The sequence below is a fragment of the Patiria miniata genome, unplaced genomic scaffold, assembly GCF_015706575.1.
Source record: "Patiria miniata isolate m_02_andy unplaced genomic scaffold, ASM1570657v1 HiC_scaffold_16, whole genome shotgun sequence".
In the NCBI taxonomy this organism is placed as follows: domain Eukaryota; kingdom Metazoa; phylum Echinodermata; class Asteroidea; order Valvatida; family Asterinidae; genus Patiria; species Patiria miniata.
In genome coordinates, this window is record NW_024037054.1 from 16,933,944 (window position 1) to 16,948,914 (window position 14,971).

Genomic DNA, 14,971 nt, shown 5'->3' on the forward strand with positions numbered 1-14,971 from the left:
CCTGAACCCGTCTGGCATTGAGGTTCATGAAAAACAATCCCGCCCCTGGGTCCGGTCAATAGGGAGGTTTCGCAAACCAACGGATACGTTTACACTTACGCTTAGCTATCCGTATCCGTTTTTTTACTTACGTGTAGCGAGCGAGATATGCGTGTCGTCTGCACGTTTAGCGGATAGTGAGCGGCGTATGACGTCATACGTGCAGACGACACGCATATCTCGCTCGCTACACGTAAGTAAAAAACGGATACGGATAGCTAACCGTAAGTGTATCCGTTCACTTTCGAAACCTCCCTTTTGTCAAAATAATCCCGGCGCGAAGTGGTTAATGGTTGGAATAAAACATACAAGTTGAAAATGTATTACAAAAAATTGAGTTATTTTTGGAAAGCACGGGGAATGCACTTTTGATATCATGTACATGTATTTTATAAATTAGATTTTTTGAAAGTTGCATGCTGTTTGAAAGAGTGTTCATGTATTCAAATTTCAGTGTCATCATAGAACGTGTGTGCATGATTGAGTGATTGTGCTCAGATTTTCTAATATTTTTATATACTTAATATTTTACACTTTGTATTCATCGTGTGGGATTTTTATTAACCACTTTGGGCTTTCACTGTTTTTAGTTCTACTTAAAAAAATATTCATGAATTGCTGCCCAATGCCCAGTGATCGTGTTCCATGTAAACAGCTGGTTTTGATGAAATAACTTGTACTGCTTAAAATCTTGGAATGTACTAAACGTAAGATAATACATTGATATGTGGTAATGCAGGCATTACTCGTATCACTGCCTTCTGTATTTGGAAGTTCAGCATTATTTTTTTTCTCCAAAATATAATTTTGCCGTTACGTTAAACTATTGGAATATGTGGTACGTTTGTTTAAAACTGTAAGCGAAAGGGCTGTTATGGTAAGAAATTGGATAAGGTCAAATAATGTCCAGTCATAAGTTGAATCATCCCGCAAATTTATATTTCCTTCTTTGAGAATGTCTCTCAGAGAACCCACGTTAAGTATTTTTGATGGGAAAGTTTGTTCATGAGAAAAGAACAATGATGTTACACCATTATTATTACTTTAGTCAACTACAAATGTACAGTGTAGTTACATTACAGCATTTTAAAGAACGGCGGACGTCGAACTGCCACAGTAGCCTAGTGGATAGTGAGATGAACTATGAACCGAAAAAGATGCGGTACCTGTTTCAAAATCTACTTGTGCTCATTTTTCATCAACTAATTTTCTTCTCCAACTTAATCGTTTGGATTATTTAAATTAAGGGAAAAGAAAAGTCCGAGAACCTAGGTGTCTTGAAGTGATCCCATCCAAACTACTGAACACGGGTCGTCTGAGAGACGTTCTCAAAGTAGGAAGTATTGATCTACAATCATCCCAGGTTCAGACTTTTGTTCCAGAGTCGCGTTCAAGTAAAATATATTAGGGAGTGACGCAAGTTGATCCAGATGAATTTTGCTTTTTAATAAACAAGCAAACTAAAGGCATCAATCTAGCCATTGCCTTGACTGATGCCTGAGAATCAAAATGCTTATTAAATGCTCTGAACTAGTGCAACAGTCAATCTTTGAATGTGTTTGTAACTGTTGCAACAGTCGAACTTATTTGCATCTTTCCAATAAATAAGTTCGCTGGGACTCTGAAATGCAGTGTGAAGTCGGTGTAAGTTACTCTGTGCTTTCACTTAATTTTTTCATCATGTCATAATTCAGTGAATATTTTTTACAGGGTGGACGTCAATTGTGAACATTTTGAAACAGCAAGAGGCTTTATTTTACATTGGAATGAAATTACATTCAAATTGTTTGCGTCACTTTTTATGCATGCAGTACTTCATGCACTGACCGTTTAAATGTATTTATATCGAGGCTTGTGTATAATGAACGAACTTTTGAATATCATGTGATGATGTCACATGGATACTGTGCCTTACTTTGTGCTCATATACTGTAACAAATAAATGTGTGTTTTATATCTACTGTGCATGGACTTTTGCAACATTCTTTTCAAGTCTTGACTCTTTTTGTTTGATAATATAGAGGTTGTCTTATGCATTTTGCTAGACGCATACGGAAACGCGTAATTCAAACTTCGCGTTCAAGTTCCTGTGTGCGGATAAAAACCTTTTTAAAAGTTGAAATATACTAATGTTTAATGACATAAACTGTTTAAGTCTATTGACTTTGATAGTAGATTATTTGACATTGGGCACATTTCTTTTATCAATCTTTTACATTTTGGGTGTGTGAAAAAGACAGTAGATTTAAAAAAAACAAGCCGCGTCGCCAGTGGCGTCACCAGACTTTTCAGTCTGAGGGGGCACAGGGGGGCACCAGCATTTGATGGGGGGCACTTAGGTGGATACGGATCGCCGTCCTGGGGGAGGGGTCTAAGGGGAGGGGGTGCCCCCCTCCCCTTTGGAAAATTTTCGCATACGGAGGATGGGCTAGATGCAAAATGGTGCCACATTTGATGCTAAATTCGATCTGAAGATATCTCAAGAAATTGCTATTTTTGAGGTAATGATTTTAACAACGCGCAGAATTTTGCAGAGGATAGGGGGGCACCAGCATTTGATGGGGGGGGGGGGGCACTAGGTTTTCCAGGGGGGGGGGGGCACGTGCCCCCCCTGGCAAGCTCCATACCAGAAACTGGAGACTTCTTTTTTTGGCTTAACCTTGCTTTTTTAGTGAAATTTTGCAAAGTTAGATGTTACGACAAATTTCAAAGGGGTTAACCTCCCATTTTTTTAAAATCGAAAATCGGAAAAAAATCAAATGTTTCTGGAAAATTGCAGATTGTAAGGGATTAACCTTGCTTTTTGAATAAGATTGGGGAAAATTAGATGTTCATGAAAAAAATTCAAACTGTAAGGGGTTAACCTTGCATTTTTTTTTGCAAAATAGGACACAATCAGATGATTCTGGAAAATTGCAGATTGTCAGGGCTTAACCTTGTATTTCTAGCAAAATTGGGCAAAAAGAAATGTTTATGAAAAATTTTAAATTGTACATCTTGTTTGTTTAGTAAAATTTGGCAAAATCAGATTTGTATGAAAAATCTAAGATGGTAAGGGGTTTACCTTGCTTTTTTAGCAAAATTTGGAGCATATTTTACTAAAATCGGGCAAAATCAGATGCTTCTAAAAAATCCAGATGTAAAGTTTCCGCAAAAACAGCTGTTGAAAAAGAGCCCAACGTTGAACTTTACTGAGTCTGAGGTCTATCGAGGGGACGATCCTTATTTCAAATCCCGGAGATTCGCTGACAGTCTCTATTTTTCTTTTTAAGAAAGTCGAAATAGCTGAAGAGGGAGGGGAGAATCTGTTTGTGCCCAGATACAAAGAGTAGAAACCTACGCGTCTGCCTTTTGTAAATACACAATTGCGGTGTTCATTGTTGCGTAATGATCCGCCTAGCACACGACTGTTTTGCACATTAGGCTGTGTTATGCAGCTTCCTAACAAACCAAACACACTGGGCTCATTATATCGACTTGTTTTTACCCATTAAGGTAAAGCAAATGGACCCAGTAATCTTCCTGGCGCGTTTGCTCACCTACAAAGACAACTTTTCTCAGTTTAAGGAAAATTCTAAGGTAACGAAATGGCCGAGTGGTTACGATTCGTCGTCCACAGTTAGCGGGGTCCCGGGTTCGAATCCCGCTGGTGTCTTTTTGGTTTTTAACGTATGAGTTCAATTATTCACTATAAGAGATTTAATTTCCCGTCGTAAAGTACCAACAGTACCTTAGCTTAATCGGTAAGCACTGCTGCTGGTACTGTCCGCGAGTTCCAGGTTGGCGCCTTCGTACAGGTTCAGGGCATGTGGTCCACTCGGAGGATCAGGGCTTAGGGGCCGCCCTGTTCCTCCCTTAGCTCTTTGCTTTTACATGGTGCCTGGCCCTCCGGGGTTATATGGATGGATAGGGAAGGAAGTGTGTATTGGTCGGGGACGCCGAGACCCCGGAAGAGAACTAAGGGATCGGCTGGGGCATTGTTATGGCTCAGACCGATCCCTGAAAGCTTGACTAGCACATAACTTTTTGATTTTTTTTTACCCTCTATATATATCTTTTATACTTTGGTTTAGTTTGATATCTCATACAGCCGCTCGGCAGGTCTACGGGTAGTATCAAAATTGAAACAAAGGTGTATGTCATAAATCAATGAATATTTCATAATTGACTATAATCAAAACGGAGTCTCGTTTGATCAATTTGACTATCATTATATAATGACGCGATTGCCAATTGACTTAAGAAAAGCCTTAAATTATACTGGGAAAGAATAAAGATGTACATTGTAATATGAATATATTTGTACATCTTTCAAATAACGTGTCTTTAATTGTGGGCATTCCAAACAATACAGTAATTCGCAATAGTAATACTGTAGAATGGTATATGATAGCACGATCAATGCGTCTCTATGCAATTAAAAAAAATATAATTTAGGCGCCTATGTGTGAAATATTCTTTGATTGACTATGAGCATTCCATGCGAATGAGTTAATTCGTAAAATATAGCAACAACAAAAGAGAAAGGAAAAAGAGAAAATTCCTTTACCCTAAAAACTGGAAAAATAATTTGTTTTTAAAAAGTCAATTGGGACACTTCATGTATTGATTTAACAGTTTGCAGTTAACCTTACATTTTAGCAAAATTGGGAAAAATCAGATGTTTCTGGAAAATTGCAGCTTGAAAGGGGTTAACCTTGCATTTTTAGTAAAATTTAGTGGTTATGAAACATTTCAAATTGTAAGAGGTGAACCTTGCATTTGTAGTAAAATTTGACAAAATAAGATGTGTATGAAAAATTTCAAAGTGTAAGGGGTTAACCTTTCTTTTTAAGTAAAATTGGGAAAATTTAAATGTTTACGAAAAATCTCAAATTGTAAGGGGTGAACCTTGCATTTTTTAGCAAAATAGGGCAAAATCAGGTGTTTATGGAAAATTTCAGGTGGTAAGGGGTTTACTTTGCATTTTTAGCAAAATTGGGCAAAATCAGATTTGTATGAAAAATCAAAAATTGTAAGGGGTTAACCTTGCCAAATTAGGGCAAAATCAGATGTTTCTGGAAAATTGCAGATTGAAAGGGATCATCCTTGCTTTTTTAGTGAAATTTTGCAAAAATAGATGTTAATGAAAAATTTCAAATTATAAAGGGTTAACCTTGCTTTTTTAGCATAACTGGGCAATATCAGATTGATATGAAAAATCTCAAATTGTAAGGGGTTAACCTTGTATTTCTAGCAAAATAGGGCAAAATCTGGTGTTTATGAAAAATATCAGATTGTAAGGGGTGAACCTTGAATTTGGTTTTAGCAAAATAGGGCAAAATCAGATTGTTATGGGTAAACCTTGCATTTCTTTAGCAAAATACGGCAAAACCAGGTGTTCTTGAAAAATTTCAGATTGTAAAGGGTTCACTTTGCATTTTTAGCAAAATTGGGAAAAATCAGATTTGTACAAAAAATCAAAAATTGTAAGGGTTTAACCTTTGCCAAATTAGGGCAAAATCAGATGTTTCTTGAAAATTGCAGATTGAAAGGGGTTAACTTGCATTTTAAGCAACTTTGGGCAAAATCAGATGTTTCTGAAAAAATTCCGATGTAAGGAGTTTAACCTTGCTTTTTTTTAGTGAAATTTGGTAAAAATTAGATGTTTATGGAAAATTTCAAATTGTAAGAGGTTCAGATTGCCTTTTTTTAGCAACATAGGGCAAAATCAGATGTTTATGGAAAATTTCAAATTGTAAGGTGTTAACCTTGCTTCTTAGTAAAATTGGGAACATTTAAATGTTTATGAAAAATTTCAAATTGTCAGTGGTTAGCCTTGCATTTTTAGCAAAATCAGGTGTTTATGGAAAATTTCAGATTGTAAGGGGTTCAGATTGCCTTTTTTTTTAGCAACATAGGGCAAAATCAGATGTTTATGGAAAATTTCAAATTGTAAGAGGTTCAGATTGCCTTTTTTTTCGCAACATAGGGCAAAATCAGATGTTTATGGAAAATTTCAAATTGTAAGGTGTTAACCTTGCTTCTTAGTAAAATTGGGAACATTTAAATGTTTATGAAAAATTTCAAATTGTCAGTCTGTGGTTAACTTTGCAGTTTTAGCAAAATTGGGCAAAATCAGATTTGTACAAAACATCAAAAATTGTAAGGGGTTAACCTTGCCAAATTAGGGCAAAATCAGATGTACCTGGAAAATTGCAGATTGAAAGGGGTTAACTTGCATTTTAGGCAACTTTAAGCAAAATCAGATGTTTCTGAAAAAAATTCCGATGTAAGGAGTTTAACCTTGCTTTTTTTTAGTGAAATTTGGTAAAAATTAGATGTTTATGGAAAATTTCAAATTGTAAGGGGTTCAGATTGCCTTTTTTTAGCAACATAGGGCAAAATCAGATGTTTATGGAAAATTTCAAATTGTAAGGTGTTAACCTTGCTTCTTAGTAAAATTGGGAACATTTAAATGTTTATGAAAAATTTCAAATTGTCAGTGGTTAGCCTTGCATTTTTAGCAAAATAGGGCAAAATCAGGTGTTTATGGAAAATTTCAGATTGTAAGGGGTTCAGATTGCCTTTTTTTAGCAACATAGGGCAAAATCAGATGTTTATGGAAAATTTCAAATTGTAAGGTGTTAACCTTGCTTCTTAGTAAAATTGGGAACATTTAAATGTTTATGAAAAATTTCAAATTGTCAGTGGTTAACTTTGCAATTTTAGCAAAATTGGGCAAAATCAGATTTGTATGAAAAATCAAAAATTGTAAGGGGTTAACCTTGCCAAATTAGGGCAAAATCAGATGTTCCTGGAAAATTGCAGATTGAAAGGGGTTAACCTTGCTTTTTTAAGCGAAATTGGGAAAAATCATATGTTTCTTAAAAATTGAAGATTGTAAGGGGTTAACTTGGCATTTTTAGCATAACTGGGCAATATCAGATTTATATGAAAAATCTCAAATTGTAAGGGGTGAACCTTGTATTTTAAGCGGAAACTTTACATCTAGATTCATAGAAGCATCTGATTCTGCCCAATTTTAGTAAAACATGCTCAAAATTTTGCTTAAAAGCAAGGTTAACCCCTGACCATTTTAGATTTTTCATACAAATCTGATTTTGCCAAATTTTACTAAATATACAAGGTACACCTCTTACAGTTAAAAAATTTTCATAAACATTTCTTTTTGCCCAATTTTGCTAGAAATACAAGGTTAAGCCCTAAAAATCTGCAATTTTCCAGAATCATCTGATTGTGTCCTATTTTGCTAAAAAATGCAAGGTTAACCCCTTACAATTTGATTTTTTTTTCATGAACATCTAATTCTTCCCAATCTTATTCAAAAAGCAAGGTTAACCCCTTACAATTTGCAATTTTCCAGAAACATCAGATTTTTTTCCCAGTTTCGCTTAAAAATTCAAGGTTAACCCTTTATAATTTGAAATTTTTCATTAACATCTATTTTTGCAAAATTTCACTAAAAAAGCAAGGATGATCCCTTGCATCTGACATTTTCCAGAGACATCTGATTTTGCCCAATTTTGCTAAAATGCAAGGTTAACCCCTTACAATTTGAAATTTTCCATAAACATCTGATTTTGCCTTGTTTTGCTTTAAAAAAATGAAAGCTGAACCCCTTACAATTTGATTTTTTTCATAAACATCTAATTTTTACCAAATTTCACAAAAAAAGTAAGGTTAATTCCTTGCATCGGAATTTTTTTCAGAAACATCTGAGTTTGCCCAATTTTGCTAATATCTGCAAGGTTCACCCCTTACAATTTGATTTTTCATACAAATCTCATTTTGCCCAATTTTGCTTAAAATGCAAGGTTAACCCCTTCAAATCTGCAATTTTCCAGAAACATCTGATTTTGCCCTAATTTGGCAAAGGTTAACCCCTTACAATTTTTGATTGTTCATACAAATCTGATTTTTCCCAATTTTGCTTAAAATGCAGGGTGAACCCTTTACAATCTGAAATTTTTCATGGACACCTGGTTTTGCCGTATTTTGCAAAAAAATGCAAAGTTAACCGCTAACAATTTCAAAGTTTTCATGCACATTAAAATTTGCCCAATTTTACTAAAAAAGCAAGGTTAACCCCTTACATCTGAAAATTTCAGATGTAAGGGGTTTAATCTTGCTTTTTTAGTGCCCTAATTTAGCAAAGGTTTACCCCTATACAATTTCTTATTTTTCATACAAATCTGATTTTTCCCAATTTTGCTAAAAAAGCAAGGTTAACCCCTTTCAATTTGCAATTTTCCAGAAACATCTGATTTGCCCTAATTGGGCAAAGGTTAACCCCTTACAATTTTTGATTTTTCATACAAATCTGATTATTCCCAATTTTGCTAAAAATGCAAGGTGAACCCTTTACAATCTGAAATTTTTCATGAACACTTGGTTTTGCCGTATTTCGCTAAATAAATGCAAGGTTAACCCCTAACAATTTAAAATTGTTCATGCACATTAAAATTTGCCCAATTTTACTTAAAAAGCAAGGTTAACCCCCCTTACATCTGATTTTTTTTCAGAAACACCTGATTTTGCCCAATTTTGCTAAAAATGCAAGGTTCACCCCTTACAATGTGAGATTTTTCATAAAAATCTGATATTGCCCAGTTTTGCTCAAAAGGCAAGGTTAACCCCTTTCAATCTGCAACTTTCAATAAACATCTGATTTTGCCCTAATTGGGCAAAGGTTAACCTCTTACAATTGTAGATTTTTCATACAAATCTGATTTTTTTCCCGATTTTGCTAAAAATGCAAGGTGAACCCCTTACAATTTGACATTTTTCATAAACACCTGATTTTGCCCTATTTTGCTAAAAAGTGCAAGGTCCACCCCTTACAATTTGAGATTTTTCATAAACATTTAAATTTGCCAAATTTTACTAAAAAAGAAAGGATAATCCCTTACATCTGAAATTGTCCAGAAAGATCTGATTTTGCCAAATTTCGCTAAAAATAAAAAGGTTCACCCCTGACAATTTGAGATTTTTCATAAACATCAAACTTTGCCAAATTTCACTAAAAAAGAAAGGATAATCCCTTACATCTGAAATTTTCCAGAAACATCTGATTTTGCCCAATTTTGCTAAAATGCAAGGTTAACCCCTTACAATTTGAAATTTACCATAAACATCTGATTTTGCCCTATTTTGCTTAAAAAAAATGCAATCTTTACCCCTTACAATTTGAAAATTTTCATAAACACCTAATTTTTACCAAATTTCACTAAAAAAAAAAGTAGGGTTCATTCCTTACATCGGAATTTTTTTCAAAAACATCTGATTTTGCCCAATTTTGCTAATATCTGCAAGGTTCACCCCTTACAATTTGATTTTTCATACAAATCTCATTTTGCCCAATTTTGCTTAAAATGCAAGGGGAACCCCTTTCAATCTGCAATTTTCCAGAAACATCTGATTTTGCCCTAATTTGGCAAAGGTTAACCTCTTACAATTTGAGATTTTTCATACAAATCTGATTATTCCCAATTTTGCTAAAAATGCAAGGTGAACCCTTTACAATATGAAATGTTTCATGAACACCTGGTTTTGCCGTATTTCGCTAAATAAATGCAAGGTTAACCCCTAACAATTTGAAATTTTTCATGCACATTAAAATTTGCCCAATTTTACTACAAAAGCAAGGTTAACCGCCTTTCATCTGAAATTTTTCAGAAACATCTGATTTTGCCAAGTTTTGCTAAAAATGCAAGGTTCACCCCTTACAATTTGAGATTTTTCATAAAAATCTGATATTGCCCAGTTTTGCTTAACATGCAAGATTAACCCCTTTCAATCTGCAATTTTCCAGAAACATCTCATTTTGCCCTAATTGGGCAAAGGTTAACACCTTACAATTTGAGATTTTTCATACAATTTTTCCCAATTTTGCTAAAAATGCAAGGTTAATCACTTTTAATCTAACAGTTTTCATAAACACCTGATTTTGCCCTATTTTGCTAAAAAATGCGAGGTTCACCCCTTTCAATTTGAGATTTTTCAAAAACATTTAAATTTGCCCAATTTTACTACAAAAAGCAAGGTTTAACCCCTTACAATTTGAAATTTTTCATTCACATCTTATTTTGCCAAATATCACTAAAAAAGCAAGGTTAACCCCTTACAATCTGAAATTGTCCAGAAAGATTTGATTTTGCCCAATTTCGCTAAAAATACAAGGTTCACTCCTTAAAATTTGAGATTTTTCAAATAAATCTGATTTTGCCCAGTTATGCTAAAAATGCCAAGTTAACCCCTTACAATCTTCAATTTTCAAGAAACATCTGATTTTTCCCAAGTTCGCTTAAAAAAAGCAAGGTTAACCCTTTTCAATCTGCAATTTTCCAGAAACACCTGATTTTGCCCTAATTTGGCAAGGTTAACCTAATGTTGGATTTTTCATACAAATCTGATTTTGCGTCATTTGAAAGATGTATAAATAATATTTATATTACAATGTACATCTTTATTCTTTCCCGTTTTGATTATAGTCAATTATGAAATATTCATTGATTTATGACATACACCTTTGTTGATACTACCCGTAGACCTGCCGAGCGGCTGTATGAGATATCAAACTAAACCAAAGTATAAAAGATAGAGGGTACAAAAAAATCAAAAAGTTATGTGCTAGTCAAGCTTTCAGGGATCGGTCTGAGCCATAACAATGCCCCAGCCGATCCCTTAGTTCTCTTCCGGGGTCTCGGCGTCCCCGACCAATACACACTTCCTTCCCTATCCATCCATATAACCCCGGAGGGCCAGGCACCATGTAAAAGCAAAGAGCTAAGGGAGGAACAGGGCGGCCCCTAAGCCCTGATCCTCCGAGTGGACCACATGCCCTGAACCTGTACGAAGGCGCCAACCTGGAACTCGCGGACAGTACCAGCAGCAGTGCTTACCGATTAAGCTAAGGTACTGTTGGTACTTTACGACGAGAAATTAAATCTCTTATAGTGAATAATTGAACTCATACGTTAAAAACCAAAAAGACACCAGGCGGGATTCGAACCCGGGACCCCGCTAACCGTGGACGATGAATCGTAACCACTCGGCCATTTCGTTACCTTAGAATTTTCCTTAAACTGAGAAAAGTTGTCTTTATAGGTGAGCAAACGCGCCAGGAAGATTACTGGGTCCATTTGCTTTACCTTAACCCTAAAGGGGCCGGGTTATTTTGACCATCTCTCAGCCGGGGGGGGGGGGGGGGCGGATTCCGCCCCCCCCCTAAGATCTCGGCCATCGAGTGACGAAAAATTTTGAAACTCCACACATGCATAGAGCAACTCTTCCTAAACATGCCCAAGAAATTTCATGACTATAGGTCAAAGGGTTTTGGAATTATGGCTAATTAATTATTGATATGTATGAATGGCAATTCTGCTCGATGTACACGATGTATATGTGAAAATTCAGTTTTCACGGCGCGTAGCGCGGGAAAATGTTTCGCTACGGGCCAACCCGTGGTCCGATTTTTATGTTTTTGGTATCAAAAGATGCGCAAAGCTCGAGGCTGAAAAGTCATAACAGCTTGGGTCGCGAAAAAATTTTTTTTAGAAGCTATCGCGGAAAATGTTGAGGGGGGGGGGCGGATTCCGCCCCCCCCCCGGCCCTTTTAGGGTTAATGGGTAAAAACAAGTCGATATAATGAGCCCAGTGTGTTTGGTTTGTTAGGAAGCTGCATAACACAGCCTAATGTGCAAAACAGTCGTGTGCTAGGCGGATCATTACGCAACAATGAACACCGCAATTGTGTATTTACAAAAGGCAGACGCGTAGGTTTCTACTCTTTGTACCTGGGCACATATAGATTCTCACCTCCCTCTTCAGCTATTTCGACTTTCTTAAAAAGAAAAATAGAGACTGTCAGCGAATCTCCGGGATTTGAAATAAGGATCGTCCCCTCGATAGACCTCAGACTCAGTAAAGTTCAACATTGGGCTCTTTTTCAACAGCTGTTTTTGCGGAAACTTTACATCTGGATTTTTTAGAAGCATCTGATTTTGCCCAATTTTAGTAAAATATGCTCCAAATTTTGCTAAAAAAGAAAGGTTAACCCCTTACCATCTTAGATTTTTCATACAAATCTGATTTTGGCAAATGTTACTAAACATACCAGATATACAATTTAAAATTTTTCATAAACATTTCTTTTTGCCCAATTTTGCTAGAAATACAAGGTTATGCCCTAACAATCTGCAATTTTTCAGAATCATCTGATTGTGTCCTATTTTGAAAAAAAAATGCAAGGTTAACCCCTTACAGTTTGAATTTTTTTCATGAACATCTAATTTTCCCCAATCTTATTCAAAAAGCAAGGTTAACCCCTTACAATCTGCAATTTTCCAGAAACATTTGATTTTTTTCCGATTTTCGCTTTAAAAAAAATGGGAGGTTAACTCCTTTGAAATTTGTCGTAACATCTAACTTTGCAAAATTTCACTAAAAAAGCAAGGTTAGGCCAAAAAAAGAAGTCTCCGGTTTCTGGTATGAAGCTTGCCCAAAAAGTGGTGCGGCGACGCGGCTTGTTTTTTTGTTTTTTTTATACCTTTTTTTTTGCTTCAAATGTCGGCTGATGACTGCAAATGGTGCCCGACTAAACTTAGTGCAAATATTATGGGAGACCAGAGAGGCCACATAAAGCTTTTTATCGATCATAACCTCATCTTAAAACACGTTAAAATTTTGCAGCAGCAGGATTCCAGTCAAACCAGTGAGTTTGGCGGTTTTGAGACATCATCGTTTATTGAAAATAAAAACTTTTTCATTTTGCCGACGCGCATGGTTACGGCGACGCGCGCATACCCGAAACCGGAGACTTTTTTTTGGGGGGGGGGGCCTTAACTGATGCTTGGAGAAGCTGCCAGGGCAATAAAACGAAAAAAAAAATTAAAATTAAAAAATGCCTGAATTAACAGTGGAGCATGGAAGGAAATACATGTACAATCACATACAAATATAAGACAACTTGTACATCTTTCGGAGTTCTGCTGCAATGAAACAATAATTTTATTAGAAAATTGCAACACCAACATCTCTGGGTTTTTTTTTAGTTTCACATCATTTCCTTCAAATTCAACGCAAAAATAAAACTGTGGACGGAATAGTATACAGTGCTGGACAATGGAATGCAAGTAAAGCACACCACACCTATGGTGATTTAAAAAATTCATGGGACGGATTTCTCTGTTAATTAATTACATCAATAATGCACGACTGTTGAATTTAAAAAGACTTGTTCCAATGAAAGGCCTTGGTATGGAAAGTTACGCACAACATCTGGTTAACACAGTAATACACCAACTAAATGATTGAACAGAACTGTTGAAGAGATGTAGAGCACTGGCGCAGTAGGGTTTGAATCCCAAATCAGTAAGATTTTCTATGCTCAATTCTACGAACGATTCTACCCACGTGATCAAGCACGTTTGTTTATGGAATAAATCGAGGATTTTCTTTTGTTCTTCCTTTTTCCTTTGTGCATTTTTGCAACAGCTCTCACTGGTTTTGTACACGTTTTCTAATCGAGGTCGCCTTCGATTTGGTTCCTGTTTTGCTTCACCGATGATGTTGCATTTCTGTGTGTCCTCGATTTACACCATAAACAAAAGCACTGTACACACACTAGGCCTTCAATGGCAACATGCAATGCAAGTAATTGTACAAAGCAACTGCCCCATGATGGACTTTCTGAACAATAGCGAACACAATGCTTCCACCATTGAAGGGGGCCTTCGTGATAAAAATGACAGCGTTCCAGGATTGGTTATAAATGAAGCTGAATTATACAAATATTTATCTCACACATCATAGAGTACTACTCGCAAACTCAGTCTTCATCTCAACACAAAAACTCCACTCACAAAAGGGTTATTACAATAGTTTAACTCTAGAAACATCTTTCAAAACTCACAGGTCATCAACTTAAAAATAGTATTGCTAGAATGTCATAAAATTTAAAAAACACAATACTGACAACAATTCTGGTTTGATTATTTACATTTCAACATAATGTACAAGGAATTCATAAAAGCAATGGTTGTAGCCTGTCAGAGAGGAAGAGTTTGGGGAAAGCAGTGAGGCAGACATTGGAATGCATTACTGTTGATGTCTAATGCTCACACAAAGATGCTATCCGCTCCGTTCACAAGTACCCCTTCAACGGCAAAGGAAGTACAGTTGGGGGTGACCGACCGACGCCATCTTGCCTGACTGCAATTCATTTGCCGCGAAGCGCGGCCACTGCGTGTAAATAGAACAAATCCCCTGGTGTACGTGCGTCACACACACGGAACGGTGCGCGTCAACCAGCGAAATGTCCCGCCCATGAGACGTCGTTGTTAGGTAAAAGGGCGCCCTCTTTTGGTAGCGCACGGAGCTCATAGCTTTGTGCACATTCAGAATAAAATTAGTCACACCTATACATTGTGTTTTAAGCGCGTGAACCAGTACAGTTCACGGGACACAAAGAGCCAACTCTGTTCCAGTCGATATGTCAGCTTGTCTCTAGCGAGTCACATTGTCAGCCAATTCATGTAAATCAACTTGCCATACTCAAAATAAAAAAAAGTCCCATAAGGCCAAAAAAAAAAAGTCTCCGGTTTCTGGTATGGAGCTTGCCCAAAAAGTGGTGCGGTGACGGGGCTTTTTTTTTTTTTTTTACCTGATATTTTTGCTTCAAATGTCGGCTGACGACTGCAAATGGTGCCCGACTAAACTTAGTGCAAATATATGGGAGTCCAGAGAGGCCACATAAAGCTTATTCTCGACCATAACACAATCTAAAAACAAGTTAAAATTGTGCAGCAGCAGGATTCCAGTCAAACCAGTGAGTTTGGCGGTTTTGAGACATCATCTTTCATTGAAAAAAAAAACGTTTTCATTTTGCCGACGCGCATAGCTACGGCGACGCGCACGCATACCAGAAACC